At 37.2% G+C, this 16,837-nt stretch overlaps 1 protein-coding gene across 1 annotated transcript in view; it reads right to left on the bottom strand.

Moving 5' to 3' along the window:
• Window positions 1-16,837, bottom strand: part of SEMA3E (semaphorin 3E) — a 320,546-nt gene that overhangs the window by 137,157 nt on the left and 166,552 nt on the right. The window lies entirely within an intron of this gene.

Raw genomic sequence — 16,837 nt, 5'->3', positions numbered from 1 at the left:
AAGTCTGGAAATGATCAGTGTTTTTAATACAATCATGTAATGTGTGGTAATATTCAATACAGTGGAATCACTGATAAAAAGGGTAATTTGAGCTAGTATTCCTGCATGAGTGTCTAGTTCAGAAACTACAAATTTTTTGTGTTAGCAAATGCATATTAATTTTTAAAAGTCAGAACTTGGCAAGCCTCTCGTGTGCTTGTGTTTACTTGTTTCTTGCAGGTATTTATGTGCCTATGGCAATATAGTACTTAGGATTGGTAAGCTGATATATGAGGGCTTTAAATTATGAGAGAGAATACTACTCCTAGGACTAGATCCTGTATGCTGATGAATTCCTGAAGCTCCGGGAGAAATGTTGGCAAGTTAGGAGATAACTTTACTGCCGAAAGGCCAATGCCTAATTTATCTGACAGAGAAGATGGAATTTTGCTGACCAGAACACTAAAATTCAGGTAGCAATAAGATGCGTTATATCCACCCTTTTTTAAAAAATATCAAAACATACTTTTTCTGTACCTCTTTCGGATCTGATTCAAATTACAGTTGTCAAAGCAATACAATGGAAAGTGATTTGCAACAACAAAAATGTGCCTTAAAAGGATAAAAGGGGGGAAACGGACTTTGGCCCAGTGGTTAGGGCGTCCGTCTACCACATGGGAGGTCCGCGGTTCAAGCCCCGGGCCTCCTTGACCCGTGTGGAGCTGGCCATGCGCAGCGCTGATGCGCGCAAGGAGTGCTGTGCCACGCAGGGGTGTCCCCCGCGTAGCGGAGCCCCACGCGCAAGGAGTGCACCCCGTAAGGAGAGCTGCCCAGCGAGAAGGAGGGAGCAGCCTGCCGAGGAATGGCGCCGCCCACACTTCCCGTGCCGCTGACGACAACAGAAGCGGACAAAGAAACAAGACGCAGCAAAAAGACACAGAAAATAGACAACCGGGGGAGGGGAGGGGAATTAAATAAATAAATAAATCTTTAAAAAAAAATAAAAATAAAAAATAAAAGGATAAAAGGGCCATTGAGGACAAATCATTGGGATGTGGAACCAAAATACATCATAAGTGTAATTAACATGGTCCTGGATAGCATCTACATCAGCCTTCCTTACACAATAATCATCAAAACTGAACAATAAAAGTTCTTAAACTGCCAGAAAAGTGCCATGGGCTGGTTTACACTTTTACAACAGTTTTAAAGTTAACTGGATAACAAAAGAAGTGATGCAGACATTCTAACCTAATGGTATAGGTAGGTTCATAGAATTCGACTCAAAGGATTTGTAAAAATCAAAATGAAAACATTAGAGCTGGAAAGCCAAAGTCAGGAAAGAAGAAAATTACTTGTGTATTCAGGGATTACAGAGCTATAAAATGCAGTGTATGTTTTGCTTTTAATGAAATTATATCCACTCTTAAAACATCTTAGAAAAGAATAGAGGGAAGCGGATGTGGTTCAACTGATGGAGCATCCACCCACCATATAGGAGGTACAGGGTTCGGTCCCAGGGCCTCCTAGCCTGTGTGAGCTGGCCCACACACATTTCTGCCATGCACAAGGAGTGCTGTGCCACACGGGGATGCCCCCCCCCCACATAGGGGAGCCCCACCCACAAGGAGTGCGCCCCGTAAGCAGAGCCATCCCGTGCGAAAAAAGTGCAACCTGCCCAGGAGTGGCACTGCACACATGGAGAGCTGACGCAGCAAGATGACACAACAAAAAGAGATGGATTACTGGTGCCGCCTGACAAGAATACAGGCAGACACAGAAGAATACAGAGTGAATGGACACAGAGAGCAGACAACGGGGATGGGGAAGGGAAGAGAAATAAATGAAAAATAAATCTAAAAAAAAGAAAGATGAGGATAGATGAAGTATTTCCCTTGGAGTATTAAAAAGAGTATATCCCTTGTCTGCAACTCTACTCTGAAACTGCTAATGCCCAAAACTTTGTAGAATAGGGCTAACTTTGTCTTTAGCTGCAAATAAGTAATACTGCTAAAATCAAAGAATCTCTTATAAAGATACATATTGAAATATTAATTATTTGACTATTACCAAGATTAAAGAATCTGAGAACAAGTTTTGTGAGAGGGATAGAAGGCATAATGGGTGTTTTATTTGGAGAGCAAGCAGATACAAATATAAGATATTAGATGTTCCCGAGCACAGGAAGGCAAAATTTTCCTATTTTATAATTTTATCAATGTGGAATCTTAGTGTTTGTCTTACTTATTAAACATTTACAAGCAGTAAAAGAAGCACATTTTAATGATCCAATATCATAACAAAAAATATAGATCAAAGCTGTCTACTGCCCTCACAACTTATCTTTATATCTAAGCAAATAGGGTTTTATATCAGGAGGCTAAATTGACTTTTCAAAAAAAGTATGCCCCAGTTTCTCCTCTACATTGCTAATTCTTCCCAAATTTTATTCACACTGAAATCACTATCTGAAAACAGGTGACTGATTAACACATTAGCTAGAAGTAATAGAACTCTCAACTACCCAGTTACCAAACAAGCTAAGGTGTAGAGCTTAGAAGAAAAAGTTTGCCAGAGAATAAGATAAAGTCAGGAAGCATAAAAGAGACACCAACTTCTACTTGTTTGTTTGTTTTTTAAAGATTCATTTATTTTTATTTATTTCTCTCCCCTTCCTCCTCTGCGTTGTTTGCTTTCTGTGTCCATTCATTGTGTGTTCTTCTGCATATGTTTGCATTCTTGGCGGCACTGGGAATCTGTGTCTCTTTTTGCTGTGTCATCTTGCTGTGTCAGCTCTCCATGTGTGCGGCACCATTCCTGGGCAGGCTGCACTTTTATCACATGGGGTTGCCCTCCTTACAGGGCACAACCCTTGTGTGTGGGGCTCCCCTACTTGGGGGACATCCCCGCATGGCACGGCACTCCTTGCGTGCATCAGCACTGTGCCTGGGCCAGCTCACCACACGGGTCAAGAGGCCCTGGGTTTGAACCTTGAACCTCCCATATGGTAGGTGGATGCTCTATCAGTTGAACCAAATCTGCTTCCCTCTACTTGTTTTTATAGCAACAATTTCTACTAAGCTTACTATAATTCTAATAGTATCAAGGAAGTAGCTCCTATTCCTTTGTTAATCATAATAGTGATTACCAAATCATCAATCTTATTTATTATGCAATATAAGTCTCTATTCTGACCCATCCTTCCTGTCTCGAAGGTCAAGTCTATCCTATGAGATCACAATGCTGTGCCTGTGTTCTTTGGAAATATAATCTGGAAAGAGCAAAGGAAAAGATTCTACAGCTGCAAATATTTTAATATTTATCTTAAATGGTCTTTATATGTATCATTTTTTTTTCCAAAATAGTAAACAGCAGTGTGACCACTTAAATTATCATTTGTCTTTTTTAGTGATGAAAAACTGAGGTACCCAGAGAATAAATGACCATCATACAGACAGATATTATTACAATGAAAAGTGACTCAAATTACCTATAAAAACATGGAATAAAAGTACCACAGATGTGGATGGCATAATAGGATGTACCATAGACTAAGAACCTGAGTTTGACATTAATTACCTGGGAAATCTTGAACAAACATTTAATCTCTTTAGATTGGCTTCCTCACATGTTAACGTCATACTCTCCCACCTTTAAAATTATTAATTCTCTGGCTAAATTGTGTTTCTAAAATGCAGGTGATAAAACACTTTAAAAAAATCAAATAAATCCAAAATACAGATGTTTATTATAGAGTCCTTTAAAGTACAACGTTGCACCTATATTTTTAGAAGCTCAACAAGTAAAAGGAGTGGTCAGTGAGTAAACTGAGATATCACATATTCATATCTAAACTCGTCTAAAGGTAAGTAATTAAAATATCCATTTACAACAATTCATATACTTAAATAATTATAGGAACAGACATAATTTTTGTTACAAGAAATTTTGTAGATTTTTAGCTGCATTCATTCCTATGGCCTAATGGGAAACTAATGGGAACATATTTGTATACATACAATTGAATATTATACACATGCTTTAAGCAATAAGTGAAGAAATTTCATTTCATTTATGAAGATAGTTTCTAGAACAAGTGTTAAAGTTATTTTTTGAATTATAATGAATAGACTGTGGTTTACTTTAAATATTTTTGCAATGTGAGAGAAGTACGTTGAACACTCTTTCAACTCTCCACCCTGACCATTACAATACAACAGAACAATGATTAAATTACTAAGTTCAGACTTGTCAGTAGATGACTGCAGAAGCATGGCACCAATTAAAACACATCCCTGAAATGGTTTCTGTTTCTCCGTTACTTCCACAGGGCTATGTACTGATGGTGATCCTTAATTTTCCCTGAGACTCAAATTAGCCCTCTTAAATGGCTAACTGTGATTCTCTAACACCCTTGGTTTTAAAGTGGTGGATATAGATAACTATTTGTGCTTTACAAATATGTCTGGAATAATGGACACAGAGACATTCTATAACAGAATTTTTTTTTAAAGGAAGGCTATGCATAGTTATGCTTCAATATTAACTTTATTGCTCTACTTTTATTTATTTATTTCTAATTCACCCTTTCACAAAAATGATCTGTATAAGATATAAATGTATTTCTAAGAAGCCTAGGGAGAAGGGGTTAAAAAAGAGTAGATGAGAAGGCTGCAATAAATTTGATTCACTAGAAGACATCCTTTGATTTCTTATACATTAATAAAGGTCAATCACAAAACTGACTTCAAGCTTCCCAAAATCCAAAGTAAAGGCTGCATTATTTATAAGGAAAAACTGTACCAGTTACATGGGAGTACTACCTGCTATTAAGGATTTGGAGAAATATATCCTGAGGTACTCTTAATGGGAATACTAAAAATACTATGGTGGATGATTAATACCATTAAGAAATGAAGTATTGGGAAGCAGATGTGGCTCAAGCAATTGAGCTCCCGTCTATCATATGGGAGGTACCGGGCTTGGTTTCAGGGACTGAACGAGAGAAGACAAGCAGACAAAGAGAGCACACAGCAAATGGACACAGACAGCAGTGACCGCAACCAACAAGGCGAGGGGAGGGGGGGGGGGGGGGGGAGGATAAATAAAATTAATCTTAAAAAAAAAGAAAGAAAGAAGGTATTAAGTTCCATATCTCTGCTACCAGCCACATGAACTAATACATCAAAGTGCAATCCACCGAAAGTGATTTTACGGATGGCCATGTTAATCAGGACTTTTAATGATTGCAACGAACAGAGATTAAGTCAAGGTAATAAACAATCCAAAGAAAGGAAACAAGCCCTCATGGGAACTGCAAAGCCAAAAGATACATAATATAATTTATTGCTTAGGAGATACTGCACCTTTTTCCTTTTTGAGGTACTGCATCTTTGCTACTTGTTTCTCGTAATACCACTGTTTCACTGTACTGATTCTACAGCAGGGCTCTTAACATTTTTTCTTCCATGGATCCCTTTGCCAGTCAGGTGAAAATCAAGGACCCCTTCTCAGAAGGTAGCAGCAAATAGTTTTATAGCACTCAACTAGCCTCGAGTCTAACAGCTACCATAATTTTGACGTATGGATGAGCATAAGCAATTTTTCGAGATGCAACAACTGTAATGTGATATGAAATGAATACTACTGTAATTTACTGCAAACGTTCGTAAGTGAAGGAAATGCTAGATTTCAGTTAGAGCTCAGAGAAAAGAGAAAATAAAAAGTTGACTTTTTTCCCAGTTCAAGCTGACAGACCCCTGAAACCTTGACCCCTGGTTAAAAGACCCTGATCTACAGGGTTTATTCATCAGCTTCTTAGTGACCCAATGTGCCTGTGTTAGCTCCCAATTCTGAATGACCTTCAAGCTCCCTTGCCACCACTGTATGACAACAATTTCTACATCTCTCTAATCAAATTCTCAAAGAAAAGAATGTAATTGGCACAGGCAAGTTCACAATTCATAGGTTTATATTTCCCTCTAGACTGGCTGCTTTGGGATCAAATGCCCATCCGTGGTTAAATGCGGAGGCCATGTGGTAAATAGTGTGGTCCCTATCACAGGTGGGTTAAGAGCAGTCACCATGAAGCATGTATATCAATCCCATAACAAAAACTGTCCAATCTGTCTTTATACATGAATAATATGCAAGTTTATTACAATCTGTATTTCTAATAGCATGAATAAGTTGACTTGCAGTTTAGAGATGTTCAGTATAGTCTTATTAAGTGTTGGAGAGCATCTGTTGAAATGATAATTTGGGCTTTTTAGTTTTTAATCTTGATCCATCATTCCTGATTGTAATTGCATTGTTAAAGTCACTCGCACTACTGGAGAATAAACTTTCTTGCTTGCATAGAAAAGAATACTTCTTTTTATATTCTCTTTGGGTGTGGGGAGACATGCATCTTTTTCAGCCAAAAGAAATTTCCAGAAATAGAAGTATATTTTATTTTTTAAAAAAGCATTGTAAAAATGAAATTAGTAAGATAACAATAGTAAAGTTTGATATATCATGACACATTAAGGGGAAAAACAGCAGAAACATCAGGGAAAAAAACCTGAAAAGTGTGCTTATTACCAGCATGTATAGGAAACAAATTATTCCTCTCTTTAATATGTTGATATATTAAAAAGAAAGACAAAAAAAACCTATTACCTCTATTTAGTAAACAGAGGTCACAAAAGGAGATACACAAAAACTAACTCACATTAAAGAAATCAACTTCACTAAATATCCAAAGAAATGAATACGAAAATATCATTTTAAATGGTGTTTTTAAAAACTACAATAAACAGGAAAACAAGATTCAGAATATTGCTTTTAGACTCTTCTTAAGGCCAATGTGACATTTCTATATTATCCAGATTTTCTGCAGGAAACATGTATTACTTTATTAAAAACAAAATTGTTTTTAAAAAGGGGGGAAGGGATGAGGAAATGCCTCCCTGTTTTATGCAAACCCAATTTCCTGTGTTTAAATACTGGTCCTCCAAGCTGGGACTCCAAAGTATCATGACAGTTAACATTTGTTGAGCAGTTATTATGCTCACATGCTGTGTTAAGGGCTTTATATGTATTATTGAATCGTTATGGCACACTGCAACACCTCTATGAGGTAGGGACTCTTATTATCCCAGTTTTCCATAAGCAAAAAACATTTTCAGAGATTGAGTGTACAACCAAGGTCATTTGGTGCGTGTTGGTGCCTAAATTTGAACAAAAGAAGTTGACTTGAGAGGTTGGTTATTAAAAATGCATGTGAATTCACAGTGAATTCACATAGCTTAGTCATCCCCAGTGTCCATCCTCAGAGTCAAAGACAAAAAAGATTGACTTATTGGAAGCTTATTCCTTACTGGCAATGGCTCCATAGTCCATTATGGATAAAACTCTCAATGGAAGCAAATAAGAAAAGTCTAGTCTATTAAGGAATTATAATTTCCAGAATCAAATGCATTTTTGCATTCAATTTAAATAACAAGATAAAATGGAAGGTTTTGCCAATATTCAATAATTTGGGTTTGTCCAGGATCAAATTAACAACAACAACACAAAAACCCCAGCAACATCAACAGGAAAATTCAGTTTAACAGCAATATTCCATTTTAATTGCCTTTAGTCTATATTTTATAGACTCAAATAATTCCATGTTGCTCTGATGTATTGCTGTGTAACATTTTAAATTTCATGTCTTACTTTTGAGAAAATTGGAAGAGTTTTACTTAATTTGCCTTAGAGTTTCAAAATGTATTGAGAGATTTTTGGTATATACTCAAGGCAAAAGAAACTCAAACAGGAAGATTTCCTCCCTCCTGAAGAAATTTCCCCTTTTTAGTTTTAGAGTCAGTACTTTAAAATCATACTAACGGTCTTAGCTCCAAATCATAGGCCATGGACTCAAAATATTTACCAAGCAATGGCTAACTTCTTTATCCCTTTGCATTGCTTCAAACTGGTTAGATGAAAGAAACAGAAAATGTACAGGAAGAGGGAGACAAAAGAAACTCTAATCTCAGGTAATCTCCAGAAAACGGACTGCAAATAATGGACAGTGCTGACTCTGTTAGAAGGAGTGCACTCATCTTGAGTTCTTCCTAACTCTAAAAATAACATGAATTACTTGGGGAGGGGAGTGGACAAAGAAAGAAGACTAAACTGATATGCACCAGCTCAGAGTTCATCCGGAAATTTTCTAAAGAGGGAACTAATTATTATTGCTAAGCTGCATGCTAATTATCCGCTGTCAATGAAGATATACACTGAGGATTTAGTCGTTTCCTTTCTTGGCCTTTCTTTTTAACCTGCAAGGAAATGGTTTTAAAACTCACTGGCATCATTATACTACACAAACAGTTCTCTTCACTTTGTCAGAATACATTTAAATTCCACACTTCCATGTGTAAAATAAGAAGAAAGTACACTTTCTTCTGCTCTCAAACAAAAACAAATTTCCAAGGGAGGCTGTTACCTCATTTGACATTTCTTGTCCACTACCACCTGCAAAGTAGGGACTTCCTGAAACCCAGGTCTTGAACTAAGCATCGCTTTATTTTTTGAATCAAGTAGTTTAGTAAATGTGTGCCTTAAAAGATAATTTAACAATAAAATATTGAATTGCACATATAGCAAGCACTGTGTATGAAAATTAAATATGGAAATAACAATTAGAAATTTTCTTCAACTTCATAATAGTTAAAAAGGAACTTTTTCCTAAGAAATGCTTTGATGATTTGATAAATCTAACTGGTCATTGCTAAAGGCTTGTACGAAGGCCGAACCAGATTGGGAAAGAAATAACCAACTTTTCTTCCTCAAGTATAAACAGGGAATAGCTCATTAACTGGGTAATTGTTCTTTATAGAAATGAGTATTGGCTGTCCATTCATGCGTTCTCCTCACTTTTAGATTCTATCTTTTTCACCACTCAAAAGTATACAACGGGCATTTCGGTGCTCCAAGTTTTTTCTGTCATAAACCACTTTCGTTAAAAGCAGGAGTTCAAATATACACGTGAATAGCCTACACATTAAGTAGCTTTTTATTCCTTGGTTAAAGAAAAACAAAATAATGCAATTCAAAATTTTAGTATTCCTTGTGTTTCTGCATCATGTAATTTAGTATTATTCAATATTACACGATATTCTAGTTTACAGGTCTCTGAATACTTAGAGATCTCTGAACTCCTCAGAGACCACCTTTGCTAGAGGTTAGAATGGAACAAGTTTACACAGAATCACTGTTTATGCATATACTATTAAAATATGTGTGAATATATTTAAATTAACTACAAACAAAATCATAGAATATGAAATGCTACTCTAAAATCCAGTGATTTCAAAATTTACTTTTGATTGCCATCTGAATGTTTAATTATGGTTCTGTTTTATTTCATTGGTGGCCAAAGAAGCAAGTACCATGTGAATAGTTTCATAAACTAAATCTGCATAATGGGGAACCTTGACCCGAGACCACAGTGAGTCATTATCTCAACATTCCTTTACTTTTAATTTTTTTAAGATTTTTTATTTATTTCTGCTTCCCCCTGTGCTGCTTGCTCTCTGTGTCCATTCGCTGTGTGTTCTTCTGTGTCTGCTTGCATTCTCAGCGGCACCGAGAATCTGTGTCTCTTTTTGTTGCATCATCTTGTTGTGTCAGCTCTCCGTCTGTACAGCGACACTGTTGGGCGAGCTGCACTTTTTTCATGCTGGGCAGCTCTCCTTATGGGGCACACTCCTTGCGCATGGGGCTCCCCGGGGACACGCCTGTGTGGCACAGCACTCCTTGCACGCAGCAGCACTGCACATGGACCCCCTCAACACACAGGTCAGGAGGCCCAGGGTTTGAACCCTGGACCTCCCATATGGTAGGTGGATGCTCAATGAGTTGAGCCAAATTCGCTTCCCTCAGCATTCCTTTAAGGCCTTGTAATTCAAGACGTAGAGTCTACATGGTATGCTAAATGCAATGGGAAGGTATTCAAATGTTTTAAGAGGAAAGCTATAATCAGATTCATTTTAAAATACCACTTGGTTTTAAACATACATAATGGCCAGAAAGGAGGATGATTGAAAAGGAGTTCTGAGCATAATTTTTAAAAAAAGCAGGTGAACATATATCGGTTTGTGTCCTTGTTTTCAGAATGATGGTGGCGATGGATTTGAGATGCATTGTGGGGATAGAGGCCTGAAAGAGTAAATGGGTTAGGTATCAAATTTTACAAAAATGAAGTAAAAGTATATATATTTTTAATATTTTTTAAAGATTGGTATAACAGATTGTAATTAAATTTGTTGTTTTAGAAAATCAATATACTGAACACCCATTATGTGTTAGACACTGTGTCTGGGGTTTTAGAGGGATACGAAGGATCAATATATTTTGTAAAAATAATACAGATCAGATTTTAATATTACTCATTGCCATAAATTAATTTTATAGGTAGGTTTTTTTTCAAATTTATAGACTTGATAAAAATAGGTCTGCTTCATTTAGTTTTTAAAAGGAAATATGTTCAAAACCAGAAGGCATGTGAAGGTTTAAAATTACTAACTTCCTCAAATCAGAATCCCCTTTTCCCATGCAGTGCTCAGTACTTCGCCCCTGTTCTAATTTCTTGGGTATTCCATGTGAGTTTCATTATACTTACATAACAAATAAGATATATAAATATTTATTCTCTTCCCAACACTTTTGTACCTCCAAAACTATGGTCATAAACATTATTATGTACCTTTCTTTTCTTCACTTAACAATGTATCTTGGAGGTCTTTCTACACCAAAACCTAGAGAGGTTAGTCATTTTTTTAATAGTTCTGTAATATTCCATTTTATAGATCACCTATTGATGGGCATTCAAACTGTTCCGATTTTTGCTATTACAAACAGCACTATAATGGATATACTCAATTATATGTCAACTCTCATATATACTATTATATCTGTAAGAAATTTTTATAGGTAGAATTACTAGGTCAAGAGGTATTTGAATATGTGATTTTCATAGATATTGACACATTTTCCTTCACAGAGATTGTACCAGTTTGTAATTGCATAGCTATGTGTGAAAGCGACTGTTCAGAGCCTAGGCAACTGTATGTTCTTAAAGTTTAGGATTTTTGATGTTCTGATTGCTGCAACATAAATTTAATTTGAATTTCTCTTATTACAGATGAAATAAAGCATCTTTTCATGTATTTTAGGGCACTTAGTCTTTACATGTTGTTGACTTTTCTCTTTAGGTCTATTGCCTATTCTTCCACTGGATTAAAGACTTCAGATATCTGCATCTAGAGAATTTTCAAACTGTTAAGTTTTATGTTATATGAAGTCATCACTGAGAGACGAAGGAGGTTGGACTCTTAAATGTAGATATTTTTGCTTCAACATGTCATAAATATATTTTAAATGAGTTATATTTCTTTGCTTTAATGAATAGAGTTAATTGTGAGGGTAATTAGTCAGTCTGTCAATTAGCAGTTTACAAAAAGACATAACACCCCCACACACACACATACACACACACACACACACACTTCCGATCAGAAGTGGACAGGGCATCAGCAAACTCCATGCACAGCAACTGTTTAACAGGTAAGTAATGTGGGTAAAGGAAAGTGAAGACTTGCCCTCAGTGGAGGTGCCATAGTCAGGCCAGTGAAAATGATTTTACGACTGGAGGCTTTGGTGAAAAGTTTTTTTTCTAAGGACACACTATTTCTACAACTCACCCATCCTTCATTCCTTCAGGGCCCTGTTTCTCATCTGGTCTCTTCAGATACCAATTCCCTTCAGATTTCCTCCGGGCTTTTTCTACAACTCCTTTGCTCCTTTTTTAAAAGTTCCCTATTAAATCCATTTTGACGAATTTGGTATTGTTTTAATAATTAATTTCAATCATCTATGATTTCCCAAATCTACTTCCCTTTCTATATACAGGCTAACTTGGTGTTGACTATGAAGGGGTCTAATATATTTTCTTAATTATCTACTCCTCCTATAAAATATAGGAAATATTGTACTTAATAGTTTCCCCAAGGCCACTACTGTAGAGATCAATTTTTAGACTTTCACTAAACAGTAGTCCAGAGAAAAGAATGCTTTATCTGTAAGGAAAACTAACTCATTTATAAATGACCTTTAAATCACACTCTTACCTTGACTCTGTATTGATATCTGGACACTCCTTTGTGAAAATTGTATAATTCTAAGTAAATGTATCGCAATAAGCATTTTAAATTTTCAGGCAAAGTTGTTCTGGAACCAAGAATATGCAAAATTCTGCTATATTAGTCATTTAAGACCATTATTGTGGCAAACAAGGGCTACCTCTGAGAGACCCTGATGGAAGTTCAAGGAAGACCTTGAACACAGATGGTTGAAGACAACCATCGCCATCACGTCTGGCTGAAGAGCCTTGTAAGTAGAAATTTGTTGAGTATGTAAGGGGATGGCAGCGACTGTGACATTTGGACATAGCCTGCTGTAAACACACAATGAAGCACTTAAACACGAGCTGTACTAGGTTAGACATGCTTATGATTAACCAGGAAAACAGATTCCTGAGTTATGATTCATTGTTAATTCTACATCAAGGATAGAAACAGGGGAAATATATATGGGGAGGAAAACTAAAAGAAGCTTCTTCTTTGAGCATACAACTGCAGTGTATGCGTGTACTTTCTTCATGTGTCTGAGTCTTGCTGGACAAGACTCTTCCCACTTTTTTTTTAAGATTTATTTATTTATTTATTTATTTATTTAATTTCCCTCCTCTTTCCCCCCTCCCCAGTTGTCTTCCCTCTGTGTCCATTTGCTGTGTGTTCTTCTGTGACCACTTCTATCCTTATCAGCAGCACTGGGAATCTGTGTTTCTTTTTTTGTTGTTGCTGTCATCTTGTTGTGTCAGCTCTCCGTGTGTGTGGCACCATTCCTGGGCAGGCTGCACTTTCTTTAGCGCTGGGTGTCCCTCCTTATGGGGTGCACTCCTTGCACGTGGGACTCCCTACACAGGGGACACCCCTGCGTGGCAGGGCACTCCTTGCGCGCATCGTTACTTCGAATGGGTCAGCTTCACATGGAGGTCAAGGAGGCCCGGGGTTTGAACCGGGGACCTCCCATGTGGTCCTAACCACTGGGCCAAGTCCGCTTCTCTCTTCCCACTTCTGAACCCCAACACATTATTACGTGCATTAGAATGCTATAGGTTTGATCATTATCTAAACATTTTCCTTTCAAAATATGTTCACACAGTTTATGAAATTGTGATAACACCCTCTCTCAATTAGAGGTGGAGTGGGCATCACCATCCCAGAATCCTCAGGATTGGGGAATAAAATATGGACTGGAGTAGACTTACTGGTACTCTACTATAGACTTATTGTAATTCTAGAAATGGAAGAAATTATACCACTGATGTGGAGATAGTGACCACTGGAGTTTCTGAAGGTAGAGGGAGGGAAAAATAGGTGTAATATGGGGGCTTTTTTGGGACTTGGACTTGTCCTGAATGACATTGCAAAGACAGATACAGGTCATTAGGACATTATATATCCTGCTATAACCTATAGAATGGAGTAGGAGAGAGTGCAAACCACAATGTAGACTATAATCCATGCTGTGTGGAAATGCTCCAAAATGTGTTCATGAATTCTAAGGAATGTAACACACTAATGAAAGAAGTTGTTAATGTGGGAAAAGTGGGATGTATGGGGAGCATGGCATATGGGAATCCCCTACATTTTTTTTATGTAACATTTTATGTAATCTATGTATTTCTTAAAAATAAAGAAAAAATATATTTAAAAAAACGAAATTGTGAAAACAAAGCTTTTAAGTATTTACTTATCTATTTTTAATGTTAAGCATATGTAAATAGGATTCATTTTACAGAAATATTTTTAAAGCCAGTTTTTCTGGATTACGTCATTTCACAAAGGATTGGCTCACACAGAATATTCAAAATACAAAGAATAATAAAAAATGAATGCTCTATAAATTTACATCACATTCTGTCTTAGAATTAGGTTTAAAATAAACCATATATTGTATATGTGAATTACTGTGACTTAAAACTTACGTCAAGAGAAACTTAATAATCAGGAAAAAGAAAAGAAAGAAAGGAGGTAGACACTGAGGAAGAAACGGAAGAAATTGCCTTGCCACTGTACATACAGGGCAACAGCTGTAGCAGTGATGAAAGGCAAAATGTCAAAAGCAAAGCTTTTTCATTTTTTCATTTTTTTGATACCCCAATTTATTTTTCCTTTATTTAATTTTTCTAAATTTCTATGTATTCTATATCTAACCTTTAAACCCATCACTATGTTCCATTTTTCTATTAATGGAACCTGGCAATATATTGGGCTTCTTTTTTGAAGAAGTTTTGGACTACAGAGAGGTTCAACTATGGTGGGGGAGGAGCACTTGTGTGGGGTGTCATTGGTGGGGGACACATTGTTGGGAGGGAGTTCTCCAAGACAATTATACAGGGTACATAGAAAGGTTTGGATATTTTCATAATGGTTTCAGTTGGAAATGACAGATGAGAGAGTGCTGAGTTCCTGACCAGGGGAGCTCTATCACATTCCCCAATGGAACAACAGCAGTCCACCAAGTGCAATGGCAAAGACCAACAAAGATGGATGTCCAACAATGAGCCCTTGATACTTGATCCAATTATTAGCCTGTGTGCCTGAAACATGAACTAAGCCTATAGTTGTGGGGTGCCTAAGAGTTACCTCATGAGAGCCTCCATATTGCTCAAATGTGACCACTCTCTAAGCCAAACTCAGCATGTAGATGCATTGCCTTACCCCCAGCATGGGACATGACTCCTGGGGATGAGCCTCCCTGGCACTGAGGGATTACTACCAAGCATCAGCTGATGTTGTAACTACAGAAAGACCGTGAACAAAGAGGTCAACTCAGACTGGCAGAATATCTCAGCCTACAGGTAATATCAGGTGTTCAAAACTGCTTTTTGACTTTGGATAAAAAGGGGGAAACAGAAAGGACAAGTGAGTTTATATAGCTAAGAGTCTCTAAAAAAGAGTCAGGAGGTCATCAGAGGTTGATGATTAAGGATGCCTCAGCAGGGTACCAGAGACAGCCAAGGTAGATAGAAACCCAGGTGCTGGTTCTCCTGAGAGCTGCAGCAATGCACAGGTTCTATGGTCAAGGCAGATGGCTCTGGAGTTCAGGGCCATGTCAGTTGGCCCTACTTCAGAGTTTGTGTTCCTGAGGGTGATGGGGTTGGACTCAGATATAACCTTTCTACAAATGCCTCTTCTTTGACTTTTACCAGACCTGTGGTTGGCGTTTGGGTTGGCATATACTCAGGAGACCTGAATCTCTGAACTGTCCATGTGATGGCCAGGCCCTAGGCCTCAGCAGACTTGCGGCTCCTACCCTCTGGTTTCTTGGACTTACCCTGGCCAGCTGACAGGGAAGTGAAGAGGGTCAACCACCACACTAGGGAGCCAAGAGTGCCTACAGCTACAAGCAGGAGAACTGCACCCACCATCCATGTGGAATCTAAACCCCTTCTTGAATGGAGAGGGGGACTGGACATAGCTATCCCAGGTCCACAAGATGCAGGAATAGAGTATGGATTAGGGTGGACTTACTGGTGTTCTGCTGGGGAACTATTGTGATTAGTAAGGGAAGAAATTGTAGTAGTGATGTGGAGAGGGTGGCCACAGTGGCTGTGGGTGCAGTGGATGTGCCACAATGACGGAAGAGTTTGTTGATGTGGGAGGGGTGGCGTGGGTGGGGAGGGGGGTATATGGGGACCTCATATTTTTTAATGTAACATTTAAAAGAAAATAAAGAAGAAAAATAAATAAATAAATAAATAAATAAATAAATAAATGGACAATATCTGTTACTTCTTCATTCATATCAACAAATATATTTAGCAATCATTACTTCATTTGGTCAATCTGTCCCCCATCAAACACAATGTATTTTGTAAGATGTTTTTTTGATATATAAAGTTGGCTATAGTGTACATAATTGTAATTACTATAATTTAGTTATTAATTAATCATAAATGCATTTCAGTACTGTCTTAACTCAAGAACATTCTGTTATAAAATCAATGTATTCTCCATAATCTGTATGTTTCATTAAATTTGTGTTACTAAGCAGTAAAATATTCTATTATCTATTTCTTCAATTTGCCTTACATTATATTACTGTTAGGAACAACATAAATTACATAACACAGGACAAATTTTGTTGGGCTTGAAATTCTGCACCTTTCTTTAACAACCACTTTATTTAACTTTGGTCTGTTAAAAATAATATTTTCTCTAATAAATAACCTATGACAAATTAGTTGCCTAAAATTAGAATCACAGTTTTACTTTATCATATGCTAATTCCAATATTTGATATCTGAAGTTCTTCTTAGTAACATGACTCTCAAATTTTTATATCCTATGTTGACCCCCAAATCCATACTTGTTATTCAGTTTAGCCAACTGCTACTTGCTGTCTCCTCTTAGCAGTAGCTAAGCAATCACTAAGAAATTAACTACTCAAATTTAGCAAATGAAAAATAAACTCCTAATTCCCACCCACAAACCAACTCCTCTTCCAGTCTTCCATCCTCAGTAAATGGTTCCAGTGGCTCTTGCCAAAAATTTAGGATTTATCCTGAGTCTTTTATCCATGAAGACTACTCTATCTAGTCTCAGCCTCTCCACCACAACCATCTAGTCCCAGGGACCATCAGTTTTCATGTGGACCATTCAAAGAGTCTCCTGTTTTCTTCACTTCTACTCTCCCTGCCTTGTCCCATCCCAAAATCAGTTTACCTCACAGTTGCCAGAGGGATCATTTCATTAATAAT

The sequence above is a fragment of the Dasypus novemcinctus genome, chromosome 5 (genome assembly GCF_030445035.2).
Source record: "Dasypus novemcinctus isolate mDasNov1 chromosome 5, mDasNov1.1.hap2, whole genome shotgun sequence".
NCBI classification, from domain to species: Eukaryota; Metazoa; Chordata; class Mammalia; order Cingulata; family Dasypodidae; genus Dasypus; species Dasypus novemcinctus.
The sequence above is the reverse complement of the archived record's forward strand: the minus strand, read 5'-3'. Positions and strand labels throughout refer to the sequence as shown.